A 6,743-nucleotide genomic window follows, 5' to 3' on the forward strand; every position below is an offset into this window, starting at 1 on the left:
CTGTTCCGGTGAAAATGGTGAAACCAAAACTAAACAATTTGTTTTATGTATGTTATGTAACATTCTTAAGTTGCACTAAGAATGTTACTTAAGTTGTATCAGACATATAAAACACAGCTTTCTCTTTATCTAATCCTAACAAAGCAGTTTTTGTTCCTCGGCCTAACCACACTGTGAACATTAACTTAACTTAGCTTAACCCACACAACCTTTATTTTGAAAGTCTAACCGGGAATTGCATATTTATTCTTGCTAACTAATTACATGAGAGGGAAACTAACAGCGTCATATTTTGTGGAGGGTCACTGACCAAACTGCAGTATTTGACGAGTTGGGAGTGAGAATTTATTGCCCATCCATTCATCAGTCTGTCTGTCTGTCTAATGTATTCCATCGATAAAGCAACATGGCTGCTTATGTGCTTAGATGTGCAGAGGCAAAAGCATAAGCTTGACATCACAATTGTTGCTTCCTAGTTGTGCCCCCATCACCCATTCCAGTACTGCAATGTCGAGCCATAGGTATAACTAAACAGTGGCAGGTGGATAAATGACAAAACCAAAATCATCACTTGCACACATTCAATATGATCCTTACCAGCACAATAATGGTGTAGTAATTATTAGTGTCGAAATGCCCCCCACAAACCCTCACCTCTGTCACTTTTTCTCTTCCATGGGAGTCTCTTGCTCACACAGAAGCAAGACAGTTCAGTGGAGTGGAAAATGCTTTTTTTTTCAGCTCAGTGTCTCTTTCACTGATAATTGTGTATTTGGTTTTACTCCTCTTAGTGTATTCATGCTTAGCATGGGTTTAAAACAAACTTACATAAAACAGGGAGATGTTTGGGCATGTCAGTGACATGAAAGACCAGGATCCACCAATCAGATCATCATAATGAGCCAGTAGACTGTAGAGTATTTCTATAGATCACTGGTGCTAGGCCTATGCTGCTTAAATTTGTTTATCTCCCATTTAACAGCCTTACAAAAGTGTAATTTTTCTAATTCATGGTAAGTTTTATAACTGTTCTTTCTGAAGGTCTGAAGGAACTAAGATAACCCTGATGTCATAGTGATGTCATTAGGGGTATACCAGTCACAAATTCAAAACAGAAATCTTGGGGTCTTTGAGTCAAAAGTGTCACCAATTCAGTGTCTGACCAACTGTAAAATATTGTCACACACTCCACTCCAGATTAGAGCAATACCAGATTATAGTAATATTTCATTCAAAGTCTCACTTTCAGCATCATCCCAAACACTCACCCCATGTAGACTTGGAAGGCTGTGTTGTAACCTTGTATCTTCCACCTTGGCGGAGCAATTATAGTCAGCTTGGACCGATTGTGGTAACTACTATCAAAATGGCTATTGAAATGACCACATATATTTCACAAACCAGTCCAACTGCAATGTCCAATTCCACTGTCCATGCCAGTATTTGTATATTCCAAACATCGTATTAACATTAAAGAGTAAGTGTGTCCGCAAGGAGATTTTGACAATCATAAAGAAGACATTAAGTTTATCAGGCAGCTGTGTAGGTTGCCATTTGCTTGTCCCACTAGATTCAGCCAAACTTCTCTAACCAAATTCATATTTTCTGGCTTGCAGTAACTTAAGGTGATACAAGAATACAACTAATGTAAAGACTTAACATCCTTTTCAGAACCTGTAAGTACCATACTTTTGAACATACTACAGTCTATGCATGCACACACACAAATACACACACTTAGTCTATGATTGAAGTGTCTTGTATTCTCCTCCCTATTTCTGCCTCCATCCCACATCAACACTTTCAACTGGGAATTAAATGCTGCCAGACCCCTTAATATCTGCTGCCTGTCAAAACCACAGCAGTCTTATGGCAGAGACAGACAGAAGAAACAGAGAGGAAAAGAGAGACAAAGATACAGCCAGTGGCGGAACTGATCCCCTGCAGGAGCCAGCTACTTTCTATTATAACACAAGTGTTCACTTTAGATGGCTGTCTTCTCTTAGCTGTAACACTGTAAACCTTTGAAAAGCTCACCACAGCTGACCTTTAACCTTGTGTATTACATTACTGCCATTACTGCCATCTTGGTTTCTTTGCCAGAATCATCTTTCTTGGACATTTCTGCCTATTTGCAGTTTAAGACTAACCCGACCCCTTCCCCACCCCCATCTGGATGTCTTCAGTCTGAAGGGATATATATTTGACAGAGTGGGGCTGAGAGTGGGATCATGGGACCTTTCAGAGCCTCATGTCCAGTCAGCTGGGCTGTTTGGTCCCAGAGGAGAGGGTGGGACAGGGGCAGGGTGGGTACCTCCTGGGAACAGCAGGGTTGCAGCTGGACGCAGCCATGCTTTGGGACAGTTGACAGTTTTTAGCCATGCTAGTGGGAAGGCTCTAGGGATGGCAATAACTGTACATATTTAGAAAGTCTTTCCTGGAAGAGGTGTTTTTGTGGCAAGAGAGCTTTCCATAAGCACCAGCTGCTGGATACTTTGACGAATGATGATAGTGATGCATGACCATCACCAGGGCGGGGGTTGGGTGGATTTGGGTCAACTTACTAGAGAATATTGTGTAGACAGGTCAAGTGACCAAGAAGCATTCCAAGTAAGAAACATTGCATGCAATAGTTTACCTTTAACCTTCTCTTTCTCTCTCACACACTTTCTTTCCCAAACACAACATGCAGGGAAATGCTGTGATGCAGGTTGGGTTTAAACAGAAATATAAAGCACAAGCTGGACTTTTGCAAAGTTTAGTTTATTTTCATGCGTGGGAAGACCAACTTCCTTGTAGAAAGAAGCTTGAGCTGCCCACCTCCTAATTACACAAACACAGTCATCAATATAGAAATATTATAAAATAATATGATAATACATTATCTACACTCCATTATGAAGATATCTGCTCCTGTTGCTATCACTGCACACCATTTACAAGAGGGACTTAGTGATTAACTTATCTTGTTGTGATACTGCATAGGTAATTTGCAATTATATATTGTCAACATATTGACTGTTTTCCTGCCCCATGTATGCTAACATTCCACATTTCCCTTATTTAAATTACAAATGCACCACCTCTGCCTTCACTCAATTGTTAAATAACTCCAATCATCTCAGGAGAGCAGAACAAAAATCATATTCAACATTACTCTTTTTTTAAAAGAAATGTCATCTCATTAATTCCAATTAAAAATTAAATTTTTAAACAGTATGGGGTTTCTTTAAGAAAGACATAATAACATCAAAAAAATATAAATGTATGTCATGTCATTACAGGTTGCAGGAGACAGAGAGAACAGTAGCAGTTAGAATAATGACAGAGTGGAGTTGTGATGGTGTTGACTGATTGTGTGCACTCCTTTTGATAAAAGCACGATTATCCATTTAGTCAATAAGTGGCTAATGCAGCACATTCTTGGTCTGTCATAACAAGCTAGTGTTAGCATAATTGTGGGTTCCCAGCATTGATGGATGAGTCGAGGAAAGAGGCATGTGGAGGAGGAGGAGGAGGAGGAGGAGCGGGGGAGGGGAATGATCAGTCAGTGTGTCATAAAGGAAAAGAAATCAATGCGAAGAAAGGAGAATAATGCAGCCAATTGATGATGGAGTGTTCACTCAAAAAACAAATTTCAGGCAGTCACTGTCTATTCATGTTTTTAATCATTTCTTTTCACTACTACTATGTATAGTATGTATTACTATGATCTAGAGTTATTCCATATCTTATCTGTCACCATAAAGTTCATAAACAAATATCAGTCTTTATTCAACCAATGGAGGAAAAAAACATGAAGTTTGAATATTAAGAAAAGTAAACGTTTTTTGACTGAAATCCCAGTGTTGTGTTTGAAGATTTAAATAATAGTATCCAAAGTAGAACAGGAACCAGAGCCTTCAGCCATCACACTCTTCTCCTGTACAACCTCTCTCCTTCTCCCTAACCCCACCCTCTCACTATAAACCCAACTGATTTGGGGGCTTGCTCATGGTGATAACTGTTGGGTCTCTGTAAATAATATTATAGTATGGTGTGTCTACATGTGATCCAGATATGCTCTATATGAAAAGTGCCCTAGGATAACTTCTGTCATGACTTGGCCCAATAAAAATAAAACTGAATTGCCAGAATAAAACAGTTTTTTAAATGTATTTATTGTCATCGTTTATTCATTTCTTTGGCAGCACCCTAAGCTTTTGCCTCTGCTGCCCAGTAGCAGCTCTGAGCCTATATTTAATTACAGGTCAGGTCTGATATTAACAACTGGCTCATGCCAAGGATTGATTTACGTGCCAGGAAAAGATTGTTGTGTTTTGAGTCATTTCATATTTTTTTCCAAAAGAGTCAAGACTAGACTATACTGTATGTACTTTACTTTTTAGCCTTGTTTCCTATAACCTGTTTTGGTAGGGCAAGCTTTATTAATATTGTGTCACTGTATTGTATTTTGTCTTTGAAGAGTCTTAGCTTGTAAAACATGTTGTGTCCTGTGCTGCTACATTCATTTGCCTTGTTGTGCTTCTGCAAATGTATGACAACAGTAAAAATGTTGTCCCACTGGTCGCCTGCTCTCTTTTCTTTATGTGCTTAAGGGGCTAGAACACAGGACAACCTGGGATATGAAACCAGCCATAATCACTCACAACACACACAAACACACACACACACAAATGACAAAAACAGATTCATTATGCTTTTATATGAGCAATACAGAGCACTAACAGTTCTAGCTACAGATCAACGTAAAGATTTCACATTTTCAAGTGTGTGTGTGTGTGTGTGTGTCGCTCTGGTGATGAACTGTTAGGGCCAATTAAATGCAGAAGAAGAAAGGCGAATGGATTCAGATTCCTGATAATGTCTTTATGGAGCTCTGCTATTCCACACGGCTTAATTAATCATGGCAAAGTTCTCTCTCTGTGTGTGTGTGTGTGTGTGTGTGTGTATGTAAAGAGACTGAAAGTTGGTATTTGCTTTCCTCTACCAATGTGTCTATGTGTATGTGTGTGTTACAGTGTTAAAAATATGACTGTGTGTGCATGTGTGATAAATGCACAAGGAGGCCAAAGGCCATTGATCTGATGGGGGCCTTTCTTTTGCAGCCACCTCATCTTCACCAGAGCTGCCAAGTAATTTAGTAGCTTCCTTTACAGGAATAGAAATATTAGTAGCAAGGAAAAGAAAGAGAAAAGAAAGAGCAGCAAAATGAGGACGGGAGAGTGGAGAGGGGAGGTAAAGGCAGAGGAAAGGCATGGGAAGAGAGAGAAAACGAGGAAAAAAGTTCCTAATTAAGATTCATGACAAACAACTGCGGCTTTTAGCCAATGGTGGCAAAGCTCTCTGTCCTTATCATTAGTGAGTTACATTTCCTGCTGACCCACCAGTACTGAGGGATGTGTGCATGTACAGGTGAGTACTAATGCACTCCCATTTTCTGTACAGTTTTCTTATCTGTTTTATCTTTATTTATTTATATTTTAAAAATACTTTATTTGTGCGTGATTTGTATATTTTATGCACCAATGCACATAGACAAATTCCCAAATTCATGTGTAAAAACCTACCTGGCAATAAACCAAATTCTGATTCAGATTTTATCCATAAATTAAATCAACAAAAACATCCTCTTCCTTTGTTAACCACATACAGACACATACATGCAATGCAAGCAGTTTTCTGCTGTATTTCTGCAGTCTGCATTTGACTTCCAGGCCCTTCCCTGCCAATATGCAGAAGTCAAACATAGTCTAATTTAAAGGGGAACTGTCATACTAATTTCCAGGTCATTTACAACCTTTATAACTATATTTACCGATTTTGGTGAAACTGGATCCTATTTTATGGAGAAAATATTTATTGGTCTTCCCTCTGATGTCCTCTGGCTGCTCTGCTTCAACTTTCAGTGATTTACAAAGTTTCCTGATGTGAATATAGCTTTACCTACATGTTGTTAGTGGTTAGCTACTTTAGCCACTGTAGCTGCTGTAAGCTGGTTTAGCAACTTTAACCACTTATTTAGCATATAGCGTTTTACACTACATGCCACATTTACCAATTCACACACATTCATACACTGATAAGAAATGCTCATCAGAACAGAAACGAATTCATTCACACACAGATGGCACAGAATTGAGAGCAATTTGGGGTTCAGTTTCAGACTGAACCACCAACCTTCTGATAAGTGGACGACCCACTCTAACTCCTGAGCCACAGTCACCCACACTTGACCATCCTATTAGGTGACTGCCTGAACTGGGAGCTCACAGCACCGGGAGTGTTTATTGTTCACATCTCTACTAATATTATCGGAGCTCTGGAATGCTGCCAGTTCTTCAAGTTCACAGTCTGTCAGTAGTTAGCTAATAACAACAGGAAAAGCAATTATGTCCCTCAATAAACTCTGTAAAGCCCTGAGCATTGAAGCTGAGAAGCCACGTCAGAGGTAAAACCAAAAAAAGAAAATGTAAACAGGATATACAAAAACTTAGTTAGTCCTGAGCAGAGCAGTTAACTACTCCTTGCACTCCGTGGGCATGGTCAGCCATGCTCTGCCTTGAGCAGATGACCATTTAAAGAAATCTGTGATGAGCCGACGTTTGGCTAGTAACACTAGTTCAGGCTGAAACAGAGCGGTAAAAAGTCGGGAGGAGGGCTTGCTGTCTTTGTGAACTCTAAATGGTGTAACCCTGGACATGTTGTCAAGAAGGCAGAAATCTGCATGCCTGACATTGAAC

General features: G+C 39.5%; 1 protein-coding gene across 1 annotated transcript in view; it reads right to left on the reverse strand.

Moving 5' to 3' along the window:
• rsu1 (Ras suppressor protein 1) overlaps positions 1 to 6,743 on the reverse strand; it is a 30,600-nt gene that overhangs the window by 2,751 nt on the left and 21,106 nt on the right. The gene's annotated exons all lie outside the window — the stretch shown is intronic.

Source organism: Morone saxatilis, unplaced genomic scaffold (genome assembly GCF_004916995.1).
Source record: "Morone saxatilis isolate NCDOM2014 unplaced genomic scaffold, NCSU_SB_2.0 Contig0, whole genome shotgun sequence".
NCBI lineage: Eukaryota > Metazoa > Chordata > Actinopteri > Moronidae > Morone > Morone saxatilis.